Raw genomic sequence first — 17,626 nt, forward strand, 5'->3', positions numbered from 1 at the left:
AACATTACAAATCCCAGAATTCTATAGCATTGAGCCAGGGCAGTTAAAGCGGCGCCGAACTGCATTATTTCTGCAGTGCGGATGCAGCCAAAGTCCGGTTCCTCAGAAGCAGCTGACCAAGTCTACAAACGCTTACGCTACAACTTCTCTTGCTTAGGCCTGTTACAGACTGCCAAAATAAAGCTGCTTCAGGTCTCTTTGGAGGTATGCTATTTAAATGATGCATGCATCCTAAGAATCCGGAAGCTGCACCAAAGATGCACTCTGGTGCTTAGGAATGGAGTGTGGCTTTGGCGCGACCTCCGGACTCTTAGGACCCATGCATCATTTAAATAGCATACCTCCAAAGAGACCCGAAGCAGCTTTATTTTGGCAGTCTGTAACAGGCCTTAGTTAGTTAGCTAGTCTCAAAGGTGGTACAAGATCCCTTGGCATGCTGATATTGCAGATCAACGTGGCTAGGGCTCTGAATTTTAATTAGGCTGGACTTTATGGCAATATAGCAATAGCATGTACATTTCCATACTGCTTATCAGTGAACTAGCGCTCCTTAAGTGGTTTACAGTGCATAAACCAATTGCGTCCAACAAGCTGGGGACTCCTTTGACCGACCTACGAAAGGATGGAGGGCTGAATGGACCTTTTGTTTTGTTCTGTTTGCGGTTGCTTTTCGGCGCTAGCTAAATGGCCAACCCCAGTCCGGCGCACGTTTCAACGCCCGGCAGGTATCTGAACCCTGCTCTTGAACATCCGCCTCCAAAAGACAATCATCCCCGGAGTCACTGAACCTCTGGCCCTTTTTCTGTGACCCGGTTCCCACAGGAGCTTTAAACAGAGCGCCATGCGATGGAAATCCCTGGGAGATTCTAGCAACTATAGGTTGTGACAGCTTTGCCTGCAGGAAAGCCTGCATCTCCCTCTCATGAAAACATGCAAGCGTAGCTGTGTTGGCCATTTAGCAAATTCAAACCAAAACCCACCAAACGGTGATACCTTTATCGGCCAACCAAAATGCACAATATACTTTTTGCAAGCTTTTGAGGCTCTTCATCAGGGCACAGTGTTGCATACCAAATAGGATAAAAATTAGAGATGTTAGTAAGTTAGTAGTTAACCTTGTAGGAATGGAGACATAATGGCCTGTTACAGACTGCCAAAATAAAGCTGCTTCGGGTCTCTGGAGGTATGCTGTTTAAATGATGCATGGGTCCTAAGAATCCGGAAGCTGCACCAAAGCCGCACTCCAGTGCTTAGGAATGGAGTGTGGCTTTGGCGCGACCCCCGGACTCTTAGGACGCATGCATCATTTAAACAGCATACCTCCAAAGAGACCCCAAGCAGCTTTATTTTGGCAGTCTGTAACAGGCCAATGGATTGCAAAAGAGGGGTCCTTGTCGATATGCAATTGGCTTTAAATTTGCTAAGCTTTGCCCAATTGCCGCTTGGGCAGAGGACAAGGGGCCAGCCTGCTAAAGATACCCTCCCCATACCATCTTAACTAAGGACGGAAACAACAAAACGCAGGCATCTTACTAACACCTCTAATTTCCCCCCCTGTTTGGTATGTAGCATCTTGCCTGATGAAGAAGCCCATGGAGCTTTGAAAGCTTGCAACAAGTATATTGTGCATTTTGGTTGGCCAATAAAGGTGTCACTGGTGGATTTTTGTTTGAACAACCCTCTCATGCACACGGTCACACAAACACACTGATCATGGGCCCGTTTGCTCGTCTCTGGGCAATGCCCAGTTCTTTTGAGACAGGACAAAGAAGGTAAAAGTTGTGTTTTGTGTATCTTCTTTGCTTGTGTCAGTAGGTGCTTTAAGGAGCCAAGAAAATAAGGCGATGGGTCAATTCTCTTAACTTCTTGACAGTTGTTGTTGCTATGTACAAGCCTGCATGGAGGCTTGAGAGTTGGACCAGGGTTCAGATCTCTGCTCAGCTATGAAACCCACTGGGTAACCTTGGGCAAGTCACACTCTCTCAGCCGCAGGGGAAGGCAATGTGTCTGAACAAATCTTGCCAAGAAAGCCCTGTGATAGCTTCGCCTTAAGGTCGCCATAAACAACTTGAAGGCACGCAACTGCCAGGGCTAAATGGGTATGGAATTCTGGGGTTTTTTGTTTGGTGCAATATTTAGCCAACCTGCAAATCCCATAACAACAACAACTTATTTATATCCCACCTCTCCAAGAAGATTGAAGCGGCTAACAATAATAAAACGGCATTAAAATACGGTAAAACATCATAACCCATAAACATGGAGCCAAGGCAGTTAAAGTGGTGTCAGATTGCATTAATTCTGCAGTGCGAATATAGCCGTAGTTTGCGTGTCCTTTCCCACGAATCATTTTTGTTACCTTGACCACACATGTCCTGGTTTTCATCTGTGAAATGTTAACAGGTACATAGTTGCCACAACTATCTAAAGCAGTGGTTCCAAAACTTTGGTCTGTTACAGACTGCCAAAATAAAGCTGCTTCGGGTCTCTTTGGAGGTATGCTGTTTAAATGATGCATGGGTCCTAAGAGTCCGGAGGTCGCGCCAAAGCCACACTCCATTCCTAAGCACTGGAGTGCAGCTTTGGTGCAGCTTCTGGATTCTTAGGATGCTCGCGCCAAAGCCACACTCCATTCCTAAGCGCTGGAGTGCAGCTTTGGTGCAGCTTCTGGATTCTTAGGATGCTCGCGCCAAAGCCACACTCCATTCCTAAGCGCTGGAGTGCAGCTTTGGTGCAGCTTCTGGATTCTTAGGACGCTCGCGCCAAAGCCACACTCCATTCCTAAGCCCTGGAGGGCAGCTTTGGTGCAGCTTCTGGATTCTTAGGATGCTCGCGCCAAAGCCACACTCCATTCCTAAGCACTGGAGTGCAGCTTTGGTGCAGCTTCTGGATTCTTAGGATGCTCGCGCCAAAGCCACACTCCATTCCTAAGCGCTGGAGTGCAGCTTTGGTGCAGCTTCCGGATTCTTAGGATGCTCGCGCCAAAGCCACACTCCATTCCTAAGCGCTGGAGTGCAGCTTTGGTGCAGCTTCTGGATTCTTAGGATGCTCGCGCCAAAGCCACACTCCATTCCTAAGCGCTGGAGTGCAGCTTTGGTGCAGCTTCTGGATTCTTAGGACGCTCGCGCCAAAGCCACACTCCATTCCTAAGCGCTGGAGTGCAGCTTTGGTGCAGCTTCTGGATTCTTAGGATGCTCGCGCCAAAGCCACACTCCATTCCTAAGCGCTGGAGTGCAGCTTTGGTGCAGCTTCTGGATTCTTAGGATGCTCGCGCCAAAGCCACACTCCATTCCTAAGCGCTGGAGTGCAGCTTTGGTGCAGCTTCTGGATTCTTAGGACGCTCGCGCCAAAGCCACACTCCATTCCTAAGCGCTGGAGGGCAGCTTTGGTGCAGCTTCTGGATTCTTAGGACGCTCGCGCCAAAGCCACACTCCATTCCTAAGCACTGGAGGGCAGCTTTGGTGCAGCTTCTGGATTCTTAGGACGGTCGCGCCAAAGCCACACTCCATTCCTAAGCGCTGGAGTGCAGCTTCTGGATTCTTAGGATGCTCGCGCCAAAGCCACACTCCATTCCTAAGCGCTGGAGTGCAGCTTCTGGATTCTTAGGATGCTCGCGCCAAAGCCACACTCCATTCCTAAGCATTGGAGTGCAGCTTCTGGATTCTTAGGATGCTCGCGCCAAAGCCACACTCCATTCCTAAGCGCTGGAGTGCAGCTTTGGTGCAGCTTCCGGACTCTTAGGACCCATGCATCGTTTAAACAGCATACCTCCAAAGAGACCCGAAGCAGCTTTATTTTCGCCTTCTGTATGGGGCCTAAAGCTTACAAAAAGAGATTCACTCGACCGCTCGCATGTATACCTACAAAAGCAATTTGCACAGAGCATTTGTATGAAAATAAAAACCCTAAATAAAGCTTTCTCTCCTTGGTCACCTCTAAGCGGCTTTAACTCACCACGGGTGACCTGACCAACAAGCCTAGCCGTTCGCGTTTTCAGTTTTAGGCGAGCTGCCTTTCGCCGGCTTCCGCGGCTCCGTTCGGTATGTAATGCGTGTATGCTAAACATACCATATTACGGCCCCTGTCAGGCTGATCAATATTTAATGTGGAATTTGCAAAGATTGACTCAGGGATGCATTTAAAATTGGAGCATTAGCCGCAGGTGGCAATTTCTGAGAGCCAGCCAAAGCCGTTTTGATTATTTAGCGAGTTGGCATTTTGCAAATTTTAAATCATACGCCGGAGCTGTGGGGCCTTCCGCGGTGGGCAAAAATCTCCTAAATGTGTTGACTTTTCGGTTGTTGGTGGGTTTGTTTGTTTGTTTGTTCTGGTATTAGATAGAAATGGATGATTAATTATTCATCTGCCGCGTACAATTAGTCGGCATCATTGCTCGCCGCGCCCAAAAAAGGCCACCTTAAAGGTATCTGTCAAGCTCAGCGTTCAGCAAAGAGGTGGAACGCAGCTTTTGTGTAAGGAAAGGGCTGCGAAATGAATATAGATCTGTCAGCAAGCGTTTGTGGTTAAGATTCCTAGATAGTGAGGGGTGGTGGTTTCTTAGGACGAAGCATGAGAAACTGTCGGACGATGTACAAGAGCCGGCTTTGGTATTGCCTACTTTCCAAACGTCCGGATTCGGGAGAGGCAATTCCAATTACTCCTCTGCCCTTTTAAAATGTCCTGGTTTCTCTCCAGTGGCGTCCTTAGATTTTTTAATGTTATCTCATATTTAACTTGATATCTGATGTTTTTAACTTGTTGCCTGCTTGTTTTATTTAACTCTATCTTGTATTTTTATCTATTGCTTTACATGTATTTTGTTATTGTCCTGTAAAACGTCTGCCTTTTGGTGGGTTTCATTTTTATCGATTTTATTGATTGTATCTACAGCGCCATGTAAATCTACGACGCTATATAAATCAATAATTATTAATAATAATAATAATTTTTGGCATCATTTGGTACGGTAATTTATGGTGTCACCCATATCCGTTGATTTTTTTCTCATATCCAAACCATACAGCATCCTTAGGCCTGTTACAGACTGCCAAAATAAAGCTGCTTGGGGTCTCTTTGGAGGTATGCTATTTAAATGATGCATGGGTCCTACAAGTCCGGAGGTTGCGCCAAAGCCTCACTCCATTCCTAAGCACTGGAGTGCAGCTTTGGTGCAGCTTCTGGATTCTTAGGACGCTTGCGCCAAAGCCACACTCCATTCCTAAGCGCTGGAGTGCAGCTTTGGTGCAGCTTCTGGATTCTTAGGATGCTCGCGCCAAAGCCACACTCCAATCCTAAGCGCTGGAGTGCAGCTTTGGTGCAGCTTCTGGATTCTTAGGATGCTCGCGCCAAAGCCACACTCCATTCCTAAGCATTGGAGGGCAGCTTTGGTGCAGCTTCTGGATTCTTAGGATGCTCGCGCCAAAGCCACACTCCATTCCTAAGCGCTGGAGTGCAGCTTTGGTGCAGCTTCCGGATTCTTAGGATGCTCGCGCCAAAGCCACACTCCATTCCTAAGCGCTGGAGTGCAGCTTTGGTGCAGCTTCCGGATTCTTAGGATGCTCGCGCCAAAGCCACACTCCATTCCTAAGCGCTGGAGTGCAGCTTTGGTGCAGCTTCTGGATTCTTAGGATGCTCGCACCAAAGCCACACTCCATTCCTAAGCACTGGAGGGCAGCTTTGGTGCAGCTTCCGGATTCTTAGGATGCTCACGCCAAAGCCACACTCCATTCCTAAGCGCTGGAGTGCAGCTTTGGTGCAGCTTCCGGATTCTTAGGACGCATGCATCATTTAAACAGCATACCTCCAAAGAGACCCCAAGCAGCTTTATTTGGGCAGTCTGTAACAGGCCTTAGTAACGTTTCTTATACTCATGTTACTCGTAAATTGAAATTCCCGCATATCACTGAATGTAAATGCAAGAGTTGTGATGTAAACAACTAGCAAAACAACAACAAAAACAACCATTGACTTCCTCTGATATCAAAGCCATACAGAATCATTAGTAATGCTTTTTACTAATAGTATTCATATATTGAAATTCCCATATATCTCTGAATGTAATTGCAAGAGTTCTGACGTAAGCAACTTGCAAAATTAATATGACGCCTTTAAATGACAGTGTCATATGCACATCCTAAATGTGTTTATATGTATATAGTTTCATGTGGTTAAAGTGAACATTTTCGTACCCTAAGAAAGGACAGGGAGCATCGTGGGAGGACTGCCTTTAAACTACAAATCGTCCAACCCAGTTCTGAGCAATACCAGCATTTTCTGTTCTTCTGTTTACTTTGTTCTGATTGATTGGCTAAGGCTGCATCTGCACTGTGGAAATAATGCAGCGTGGCACCACTTTAACTATGGCCTGTTACAGACTGCCAAAATAAAGCTGCTTGGGGTCTCTTTGGAGGTATGCTGTTTAAATGATGCATGCGTCCTAAGAATCCAGAAGCTGCACCAATGCTGCACTCCAGTGCTTAGGAATGGAGTGTGGCTTTGGCGCAACCTCCGGACTCTTAGGACCCATGCGTCATTTAAATAGCATACCTCCAAAGAGACCCCAAGCAGCTTTATTTTGGCAGTCTGTAACAGGCCTTTGGAATCCAGGATTTGTAGTTCGTTGTGGCACCAGAGCTCTCTAACAGAGAAGGCTAAATGTGTTGTGGTGGTGATGATGTGCCTTCAAGTCATTTTTGACTTATGGCACCCTATTGTGGGGTTTTCTTGGCAAGATTTGTCCAGAAGAAGGTTGCCATTGCCTTCCTTGAGGCTGAGAATGTGTGACTTGTCCAAGATCTCCCAGTGGGTTGAATGGCCAAGCTGGGAATCAAACCCAGGTCTCCAGAGATGTAGTCCAATACTCAAACCGCTCTGCCACGCACAAACTACAAATCCCAGATTTCCATAGCAGTGGAAATTTAAACGGCGTCAACCGCATTATTTCTGCGGGCAGATTTGCCCAATGAAATGATTTTGATCAATGTTAATTGTAAGAAGAACCGATTGCTGACTTGGGGAAGAATGCTGTGGCCATTCAGAGTGGCGCTTGTGGGATGCATTCGGGGATAATATTGAAGAGGGAGCAAGCTTGTTTTCTGCTGCTCCAGAGAACAGGACCCGGAACAATGGATGCAAGCTACAGGAAAAGAGATTCCACCTGAACATTAGGAGGAACTTCCTGACAGTAAGGGCTGTTCGGCAGTGGAATGCACTTCCTCGGAAGGTGATAGAGTCTCCTTCCTTGGAGGTCTTTAAACAGAGGCTGGATGGCCATCTGTCAGGGATGCTTTGAATTGGATTTCCTGCATGGCAGGGGGTTGGACTGGATGGCCCTAGTGGTCTCTTCCAACTCTATGATTCTATGATTCTATGATAAGTTGCATTTGTGTATTAAATATTTCAGCGTAGGTTGCCATGCTCCTCCAAATCAATGCCGGCCCAAATTTCCCATGGCTGTTGCACTTCTTCCAGGTGGAGAAATGATCTGATTTCCCCCCAGTTTAAATATAATTACCTTGCTAAGCTATTCTTTCCTCTTTACTGTAATTACGCGGATTAAAGGCTACTCATTTTCCTGGGCAGAGATGGCGCGCAACATATGGCAACAATGGAGCTTTCCATAAATTACACGTACGTGTGTATATATATATATATATCAAAATATATTGAAAGCAAGGCTGAAACAAACACACCGGCTGTAATGGAAAACAGCAATCTTCCCTCCCCCAGAAGAAAACAAAGCAGACACATCCCATGACAGGTGTAATTTGGACAGAAAATCCTGCTTCATGAATATGGAATGGCAATTAGAGGTTTTATTTAAAACTCCGATGGCCTTTGGGGGGAATTTTCCCCTCTTTGCGCACGCACGCCCCTACTTCATTTAGTCCTCTAAGCAGGATCTGGTTCAGCTCGACAACAGATTTGAACTGTTTTCTGTAACCGTCTACGGACGCAGGTTACAACGGATGGGGATACTTGCACCGCAAATGCTGCCAGGTGAGATTTCAAACTGAGGGAAGCGTCCATGCAAAAGTATTTTCTGCCAGACAGTGGCACCTCTTGCTAAAAGGAGGGTGACTGGTCTTGCAGGAATTTGATTGTTCACACATTTTATTAATAGGTTGTCTCTAGGAATATCTAGGTTCTCCAGCGCAACTCTGTGGTCAACTTTAACCAAAGGTTGCACTGAAGCACCTAGAGATTCCAAGAGTGAACACTCTACTAAGCCTTTGTAGCTCCTCCAGAGCAACTCTGTGGTCAACTTTAACCAAAGGTTGCACTGAAGGACCTAGAGATTCCTAGAGAGAACACTCTACTAGACCTTTGTAGCTCCTCCAGCATAACTCTGTGGTCAGCTTTAACCAAAGTTTGCACTGAAGGACCTAGAGATTCCTAGAGTGAACACTCTACTAAGCCTTTGTAGCTCCTCCAGAGCAACTCTGTGGTCAACTTTAACCTAAAGTGGCACTGAAGGACCTAGAGATTCCTAGAGAGAACGCTCTACTAAGCCTTTGTAGCTCCTCCAGAGCAACTCTGTGGTCAACTTTAACCTAAAGTGGCACTGAAGGACCTAGAGATTCCTAGAGTGAACACTCTACTAAGCCTTTGTAGATCCTCCAGAGCAACTCTGTGGTCAACTTTAACCAAAGGTTGCACTGAAGGACCTAGAGATTCCTAGAGAGAACACTCTACTAGGCCTTTGTAGCTCCTCCAGAGCAACTCTGTGGTCAGCTTTAACCAAAGGTTGCACTGAAGGACCTAGAGATTCCTAGAGAGAATATTCTACTAGGCCTTTGTAGCTCCTCCAGCATAACTCTGTGGTCAACTTTAACCAAAGGTTGCACTGAAGGACCTAGAGATTCCTAGAGAGAACACTCTACTAGACCTTTGTAGCTCCTCCAGCATAACTCTGTGGTCAGCTTTAACCAAAGTTTGCACTGAAGGACCTAGAGATCCCTAGAGAGAACACTCTACTAAGCCTTTGTAGCTCCTCCAGAGCAACTCTGTGGTCAGCTTTAACCAAAGGTTGCACTGAAGGACCTAGAGATTCCTAGAGAGAACACTCTACTAAGCCTTTGTAGCTGCTCCAGAGCAACTCTGTGGTCAACTTTAACCTAAAGTGGCACTGAAGGACCTAGAGATTCCTAGAGAGAACACTCTACTAAGCCTTTGTAGCTCCTCCAGAGCAACTCTGTGGTCAACTTTAACCTAAAGTGGCACTGAAGGACCTAGAGATCCCTAGAGAGAACACTCTACTAGACCTTTGTAACTCTTCCAGCGTAATTCTATGGTCAACTTTAACCAAAGGTTGCACTGAAGGACCTAGAGATTCCTAGAGAGAACACTCTACTAAGCCTTTGTAGCTCCTCCAGAGCAACTCTGTGGTCAACTTTAACCAAAGGTTGCACTGAAGGACCTAGAGAATACTAGAGAGAACACTCTACTAAGCCTTTGTAGCTCCTCCAGAGCAACTCTGTGGTCAACTTTAACCAAAGGTTGCACTGAAGCACCTAGAGATTCCTAGAGAGAACACTCTACTAAGCCTTTGTAGCTCCTCCAGAGCAACTCTGTGGTCAACTTTAACCAAAGGTTGCACTGAAGGACCTAGAGAATACTAGAGAGAACTAGGCACTCGGCATTTGTAGCTCCTCCAGTGAAAGTCTATGGTCAAGGCCTGGCAGATGTTGACCACAGAGTTGCACTGGAGGACCTAGAGATTCCTAGAGAGGTGTAAAAACATAGTGTTTTTGTTATTTGTGGTTTTCCCAGTTCCGTGGGGGTCCTGTGCCCCTAACCCCAGCGAATATGGAGGGACGGGTGTACTGCATATACTCATGTATAAGTCTAGAAATTTTAGTTTGAAAATTGAACCCAAAAACCCAAGTTGACTTACCCATGGGTCAATGTGAATAAAAGGAAACCTGGTGAAAAGCAAGAATATAATCTGTCCTGGAAACACTGACCCCTTCAATTCTCTCATCCAGACAGCCATTAGTATGATCACAAACAGTTATATCTGCTGGAATTTTGTTCTTTGGCACTGTATTCCTTTGCTTCATCCTTTGTTACATGCCACTAAAGTTTTGCCCCCAACTTACCCACAAGTCATATCGAAACCCATAATTTTGTCCCCCAAACTTGCCCTTGACTTATACATGAAGTCGATTTATAGTCGAGTATATACGGTATGATCAGTTATGTTCAATGTGATCAGTTATGTCTATATTGTGCGTTGGACAGAAGGAGCATTATTTACCATTCCTGCGGTTTAAGATAATGCAAAAATGCAGTTTAGAGCAGTGGATTTGTCACTTCCGAAGTACAGTGCTACCTCGGGTTACGAATTTAATTCGTTCCGCGGCGCCGTTCGTAACCCGATACATTTCGCAACCCGAAAAGGCGCTGGGAAGCCGCTAGCCGCGGCTCCGATTTGAATTTCGCGCCGAAATTAATTTCGTAACCCGAAAAATCCTTCGTAACCCGGAACAGTTTTTTCCAATGTAACTTTTTCGTATCCCGGAAATTTCGTAACGCGGTGAATTCGTATCCCGGGGTACCACTGTATTTCCAAGCACCCTCTATCCATGTCAATTTGGGAATGGAATTATTGACTAACAAACCAGAATACGTATGACCATATTTTAAGAAAGCAAAGGCCTAGGGTTGAGCAACTTTGGACTCTCCAGACGTTGTCGGACGTCAGCTCTCATCGTTCCTCATTGTCGGTTTTGTTGGCAGGGGCTGATGGGACTTGCAGCCCACCTCTGGCTAGCACAGGCCCATTTGAATCATAGAATCATAGAATCATAGAGTTGGAAGAGACCACTAGGGCCATCCAGTCCAACCCCCTGCCATGCAGGAAATCCAATTCAAAGCATCCCTGACAGATGGCCATCCAGCCTCTGTTTAAAGACCTCCAAGGAAGGGAAATGGTATGTTGTTGAGATCATTTCTGTTAGGTAGCTTTAATTTATAGTGAACCTATGAATGAGAGAAGGCTAAGCGACTTGGCATTAACAGCCCCGTTTGAGTTGGTGCCTTTCTTGACTGGGGCTCCGTCTGCACTGCGGAAATAATGCAGTTTCGACACCATTTTAACTGCCGTGGCTCAATGCTGCCTCTGAAATTGCAGCCTTGAGAACAGCAACCTTGCGTTACATGTTTCTGGGTCTCTTTTGAAGAAGGAAAGAAAGAGAAAAACCCATGAGGGCTAGAAGCTTGATCTGGGATCTGTAGTTTTGTGAGATATTTAGCCTTCTCTGTCAGAGAGCTCTGGGACCACAACAGGCTACAAATCCCAGGATTTTATAGCATTGAACCATGGCAGTTAAAGCACTATTTCTGCAGGGCAGATGCAGCTTTGGTCGATGTGGTCTTCCTCTTTTCCTACAACCTTTGACTTTATTGAGGCCCCATACAGACTGCCAAAATAAAGCTGCTTTGGGTCACTTTGGAGGTAAGCTGTTTAATTGATGCAAGCGTCCTAAGAGTCCAGAAGCTGCTCCAAAGCTGCGCTCCAGTCCTTAGGACTGGATTGTGGCTTTGGCACGGCTTCTGTACTCTTAGGACGCATGTATCATTTAAACAGCATATGTCTAAAGTGACCTGAAGCAGCTTTATTTTGGCCTGTCTGTATGGGGCCTGAGTGTTAGCATCTTTTCCAGTGAGCGATGTGATGTTGAGATAGTCTAAGTCGGACTCTTCCTTGCTCAAAGTTCTTGCCTCTTTTCGGATCGACACTCGACAAAGAATATGCGTTTGCGCGTTTCATCCCAAGACAGAATGCTTTGTCAATTCAAGCAACGCATAAAGAGTGATTTCTTCTTGTTAAATATCCCCTAGGCTCCTGTGGGACGCTTTTGGGAACAAGATGCAGCAATCTCGGCGAGCTTATTCTGCGGCACGCTTAAACCATTGAGCAAAGAGAAATGTTCTCGGCGCCACTGTATATAAAGAGAGCTGGGATTAGAGTTCGATTTGCTCCCGGTGCGATGAAGTGCCTTCCCTGTTTTTCTGCCTTTAAAATCAGATTTCCTACAGATCCCCTTGCGAGATAGCAGGGTATAATGGTGTGTGGGAGTGTGTCTGTGTGTGCATGTGTTTGTGTGTGTGAGAGAAACTACTGGAATGTACAGACCAAACGCCAGGCCGAATTTGCGCTCTCAACCTTGGACCAAATGCAGTCCTGGCAAGCAGCATCTTCAGCTATTTACCTCCATTGGCTTACTTCGCATTTTAAAAATTGCATTTGTTACCCATTTGCAGTCTTGGTGCACAATTTTCAAGCATGGCTTATCCCAGGGTGCATCTACACTGTAGAAATATAGTGCATCTACACTGTAGAAATCTACATTGCATTATTTAAGTGCTGTAGCAGTAGCCTATGGAGTCCTGGGATTTGCAGTTTTAGATGGTCTTTGGCCTTCTCTGCCGAAGAGTCCTGGTGGTGCCTCAACAAACTACAAATCCTGGGATTCTGTAGGATGGAGCCATAGGCCTGTTACAGACTGCCAAAATAAAGCTGCTTCGGGTCTCTTTGGAGGTATGCTGTTTAAATGATGCATGCACCCTAAGAATCCGGAAGCTGCACCAAAGCTGCACTCCAGTGCTTAGGAATGGAGTGTGGCTTTGGCGCAACCTCCGGACTCTTAGGACCCATGCATCATTTAAATAGCATACCCCCAAAGAGACCCGAAGCAGCTTTATTTTGCCAGTCTGTAACAGGCCATAGTGGTTAAAGTGGTGTCAAACTGCCTTATTTCTTCAGCATAGACCCACCTCCATGGTTATAGTCTTTCACATGACAATGGACTTTATCACACAGGATGGATCCCATGCAGAAACTGGATTTAAAGGGAAAACAACCCACAAAAGTGGGTTTGCTTTTCACACGACGTTCGGGGTTAACCCCAAACAGAAAGTAAAGATAACCCGCAAAGGTTTTTCAGACGACGTTGGCATCAATGAGAAACAGCGCCACATTAATCCGAACGGACAGTTGACAAAGCCTGCTCCTTTTTACTTTCGGGGAAAGTAAAAAGGAGTGGTTTTTTTTCGGATTGATGTTGCGTTATTTCTTATTGACATCAACGCGTTGGAAAAGCAACCAGCTTTTGCATACATTTAAATCCTGGGGTTAAACCAATTTGGCCCCGATTTACCTGTGTGTGATAAAGTCCTATGTATGTATTTTCCCCCTTCGGAAGTGGCGTGATAATAAAACCTTGTCAATGGACAGACACATGTAACCAGTTCTCGTAAAATGATTCTTGAGTTCTTTCTCCCCTAAATCTGAAATTGCACCCTTGAGAAGAGCAACCTTAGGTTGAATGTTTCTGCGTCTCTTTTAAAGAGGGAAAGAAAGAGAAAACCCATGAGGGCTAGAAACCTGATCTGAAAATCCAAAACTTCCCTTTCGGTGACATGTATAGATGTTGTATTGACTCATCACAGTAGATGCTGCTGTGGACAGAGAATGTGTTTTTGCAGGTGGCTTTTTCTGTTTTGAACTCCATCCTTCCTACAAATCCTAAAGAGGCCTGAGGCCACAGTGATAAGCCAAAATGAAAATCAAAATCCCAAAACTGTTGGTGAGAAAAATGTATATTTCACCTTAAGAGTTTGCACATCTGTAAGGCTTACAGGTTGTTTCTGAGAGATAAAGGCCTGTTACAGACTGCCAAAATAAAGCTGCTTCGGGTCTCTTTGGAGGTATGCTGTTTAAATGATGCATGCGTCCAAAGAATCTGGAAGTTGCACCAAAAGCTGCACTCTAGTGCTTAGGAATGGAGTGTGGCTTTGGCGCGAGCATCCTAAGAATCCAGAAGCTGCACCAAAGCTGCCCTCCAGCGCTTAGGAATGGAGTGTGGCTTTGGCGCGAGCATCCTAAGAATCCGGAAGCTGCACCAAAGCTGCACTCCAGCGCTTAGGAATGGAGTGTGGCTTTGGCGCGAGCGTCCTAAGAATCCAGAAGCTGCACCAAAGCTGCCCTCCAGCGCTTAGGAATGGAGTGTGGCTTTGGCGCGAGCATCCTAAGAATCCGGAAGCTGCACCAAAGCTGCACTCCAGCGCTTAGGAATGGAGTGTGGCTTTGGCGCGAGCGTCCTAAGAATCCAGAAGCTGCACCAAAGCTGCACTCCAGCGCTTAGGAATGGAGTGTGGCTTTGGCGCCAGCATCCTAAGAATCCAGAAGCTGCATCAAAGCTGCCCTCCAGTGCTTAGGAATGGAGTGTGGCTTTGGCGTGAGCATCCTAAGAATCCAGAAGCTGCACCAAAGCTGCACTCCAGCGCTTAGGAATGGAGTGTGGCTTTGGCGCGAGCATCCTAAGAATCCAGAAGCTGCACCAAAGCTGCACTCCAGCGCTTAGGAATGGAGTGTGGCTTTGGCGCGAGCATCCTAAGAATCCAGAAGCTGCACCAAAGCTGCACTCCAGTGCTTAGGAATGGAGTGTGGCTTTGGCGCGAGCATCCTAAGAATCCAGAAGCTGCACCAAAGCTGCCCTCCAGCGCTTAGGAATGGAGTGTGGCTTTGGCGCGAGCATCCTAAGAATCCGGAAGCTGCACCAAAGCTGCACTCCAGCGCTTAGGAATGGAGTGTGGCTTTGGCGCGAGCGTCCTAAGAATCCAGAAGCTGCACCAAAGCTGCCCTCCAGCGCTTAGGAATGGAGTGTGGCTTTGGCGCGAGCATCCTAAGAATCCGGAAGCTGCACCAAAGCTGCACTCCAGCGCTTAGGAATGGAGTGTGGCTTTGGCGCGAGCGTCCTAAGAATCCAGAAGCTGCACCAAAGCTGCACTCCAGCGCTTAGGAATGGAGTGTGGCTTTGGCGCCAGCATCCTAAGAATCCAGAAGCTGCATCAAAGCTGCCCTCCAGTGCTTAGGAATGGAGTGTGGCTTTGGCGTGACCTCCGGACTCTTAGGACCCATGCATCATTTAAATATCATACCTCCAAAGAGACCCCAAGCAGCTTTATTTTGGCAGTCTGTAACAGGCCAAAGTGATCAAAAAGCAATAAGCATATTTGTAAATGGGAATAGTTAAAAATGCACATAATGGGGGGGGGATGTATGACTCAATGGGGAAAATTTGTGCAAATTAGATAAATTTGCCAAATAAATGCAAATTAAGAAAAATGTGTGAGAATGCAGAATGGAGACACACATGCTAATTAGGAAAATGTGCAAATGTCAGTGAAGGAAGAAAACCCAGCGTTCAGATATGAGGGTAAGAAAATTCAGGTTCGATTTGGAGAGGTTTTCCATTTTTGCATCTCTAGTTAGTTGTGATTACTTCTTTTCCCCCAATAATGAAAGCCAAACATATGCATATGAAAAACAGCACTGCACAGAGATGTCTCCAAGTAACACTATATATCAGAATCTCCTACTGTGAAGTCAAGATGTTGCAGTGCCCATTTTCTTAAGTATGGCATGAACGGTCTGGATGACATCTGGTGCGTTAAGCACCAAACACAAGGTGTTGTTGTTGTTGTAGTTAGCTGCAAGTGAGTCAACCTCGACTCTTTGGCCTGTTACAGACTGCCAAAATAAAGCTGCTTTGGGTCTCTTTGGAGGTATGCTATTTTAATGATACATGGGTCCTAAGAGTCCGGAGGTTGCACCAAAGCCACACTCCATTCCTAAGCACCGGAGTGCAGCTTTGGTGCAGCTTCCGGATTCTTAGGGTGCATGCATCATTTAAACAGAATACCTCCAAAGAGACCCGAAGCAGCTTTATTTTGGCAGTCTGTAACAGGCCATGGTTACCCTTGGATGAGGCATCTCCAAATCCCCCTATCCACCTCTGCTTTGCTTAGGTCTTATAGGTTCAGGCCCATGACCTTCCTGATAGAGTCTGTCCATCTGGCATGTGGTCTTCCTCTCTTTTTACTTCCCTTTTACCTTTCCTAGAATTAATTCTCTTTTCTAGTGAGTTATATGTTCTTATGGGTGCCTTGTGCGTGTGTAATATGTTTAAAATTCACTTCAATCATATTCACATAACTACCACAATCAAAGTCTCTTCCGTCAAAAATAATGGCCTGTTACAGAGTGCCAAAATAAAGCTGCTTGGGGTCTCTTTGGAGGTATGCTATTTAAATGACGCATGGGTCCTAAGAGTCCGGAGGTTGTGCCAAAGCCACACTCCATTCCTAAGCACTGGAGGGCAGCTTCTGGATTCTTAGGGTGCATGCATCATTTAAACAGCATATCTCCAAAGAGACCCCAAGCAGCTTTATTTTGGCAGTCTGTAACAGGCCTCACTCACTCTGTTAATAAAGGCTCTGACTTTTGCAAAGTGTTTTTACACATGTCCAGTCCTCCCCTTGTCTTCTTCATCCCTTGTCTAGATGCATGAGTGTTTTAGCAACATTAGTACTGGAAGGATAGTGAAATGGCGGTGGAGAAGACACAGACTTGTGGCATTAGGTTGCAGCACTGTGTCTGCAGTAAGCAACGCAACAAAGCTTGAGCTGGTAAGGAGCAGGATTTTCTCTAGCCCTGTATGCCTACCTACAAGGTAAGCAGCAGCTTCCACCAGAAGAAATCTTGAAGCACCTTTGAGGCTGACTATTGAGACTTTCCATGCTATTTCCACTTCTGGTCCCAGATTTTCTGTTAAAGACATAATGCTCAGGCAGGCATCTGCTTGTTATGGGAGATATACCCATATAGGAGGTAAGCAAGCAAAGAGGACCAGTAATGCCTTCTGTTATCGTTCTGCCACTTCAAGCATTTCTGAAGTACGGTTCTGGAGTGTCCTCGATTTCCAGCAAACCTTTTACTCCTGCAAAGCCCAACCGAATTACATATGCATTAGCAAAAAATAAAATAAGAAAACCACACACACAGAGAAATGCTAAAACACCACTGCCGCCGGAGACCTCTTTTTGCAAAAAGTCTACGCACTCGGTAGCTAAGTGGCTAATTTGGGTAATATCCGCCGCCGTTGAGAATGCTTCTCCTTATGCATGCTATTGACTCTTGGAGATGCGTTACTTTCGCTCAGATAAATGGACTCGCGGCTGCATTCTGTGATGAGGGAGAGGCATCGATCCAGTGTGGCCGGTTACTTTAATCCGGGGTATTGCGTTCCCCCCGTGGAGATTTTCCCCAAGGCGTTCTCCATTACCCACTCCTGACAGCTGAATGTGACAGCTCGAATTACCTCGGCTGCACAATCGAAATAGCGACTCTCTCCCTCTCCTTTGCCCAGCCGCCAACCTCCGCGCGGGCACCCGGCTTGTCTCGTTTCTAATTAAGCAGTAATGCCTTCTGTCTGGATTGCTAAACGTCCAGGGCTGGAGACAGCCTGCGAGGAAATGTTGTAAACAGAAACAAGTGGAATAAGTTCCCTTTCCCCCTAACCTTTCTCTTTCTCTGTCTCCCCCTCCCAAATATTATTGATCCCCATGACACACGCAGGGCCTGTGCCAGTGTCAAACCTGCCCCTGGGCAACGCTCGCTTCCGTTGGGCCGAACACAAGGAGGTCGATCCGTACAAAAGAATGGAAAGAAAGAAGAAAACCGCCATTTCGTCGTTTCGTCACTTTCTTTCCTCTGACCTTCCGACACGCAAAGCGAGCAGCTGGCATCTCGGGTTATTTAGGTATGTGCTGTTGAGTG

At 46.3% G+C, this 17,626-nt stretch overlaps 1 long non-coding RNA gene across 1 annotated transcript in view; it reads left to right on the plus strand.

Annotated features, from left to right (window-relative positions):
• Positions 1-17,626, plus strand: part of LOC149286423 (uncharacterized) — a 77,983-nt gene that overhangs the window by 13,061 nt on the left and 47,296 nt on the right. Inside the window, exon 2 of the long non-coding RNA XR_016277613.1 lies at positions 17,426-17,609. This is a non-coding gene — a long non-coding RNA (uncharacterized LOC149286423). The remainder of the gene's footprint in view (positions 1-17,425; positions 17,610-17,626) is intronic.

Source organism: Sceloporus occidentalis, unplaced genomic scaffold (genome assembly GCF_023333645.1).
Source record: "Sceloporus occidentalis isolate IW3139 unplaced genomic scaffold, rSceOcc1.0.p SCAF_69, whole genome shotgun sequence".
Lineage (NCBI taxonomy): Eukaryota > Metazoa > Chordata > Lepidosauria > Squamata > Phrynosomatidae > Sceloporus > Sceloporus occidentalis.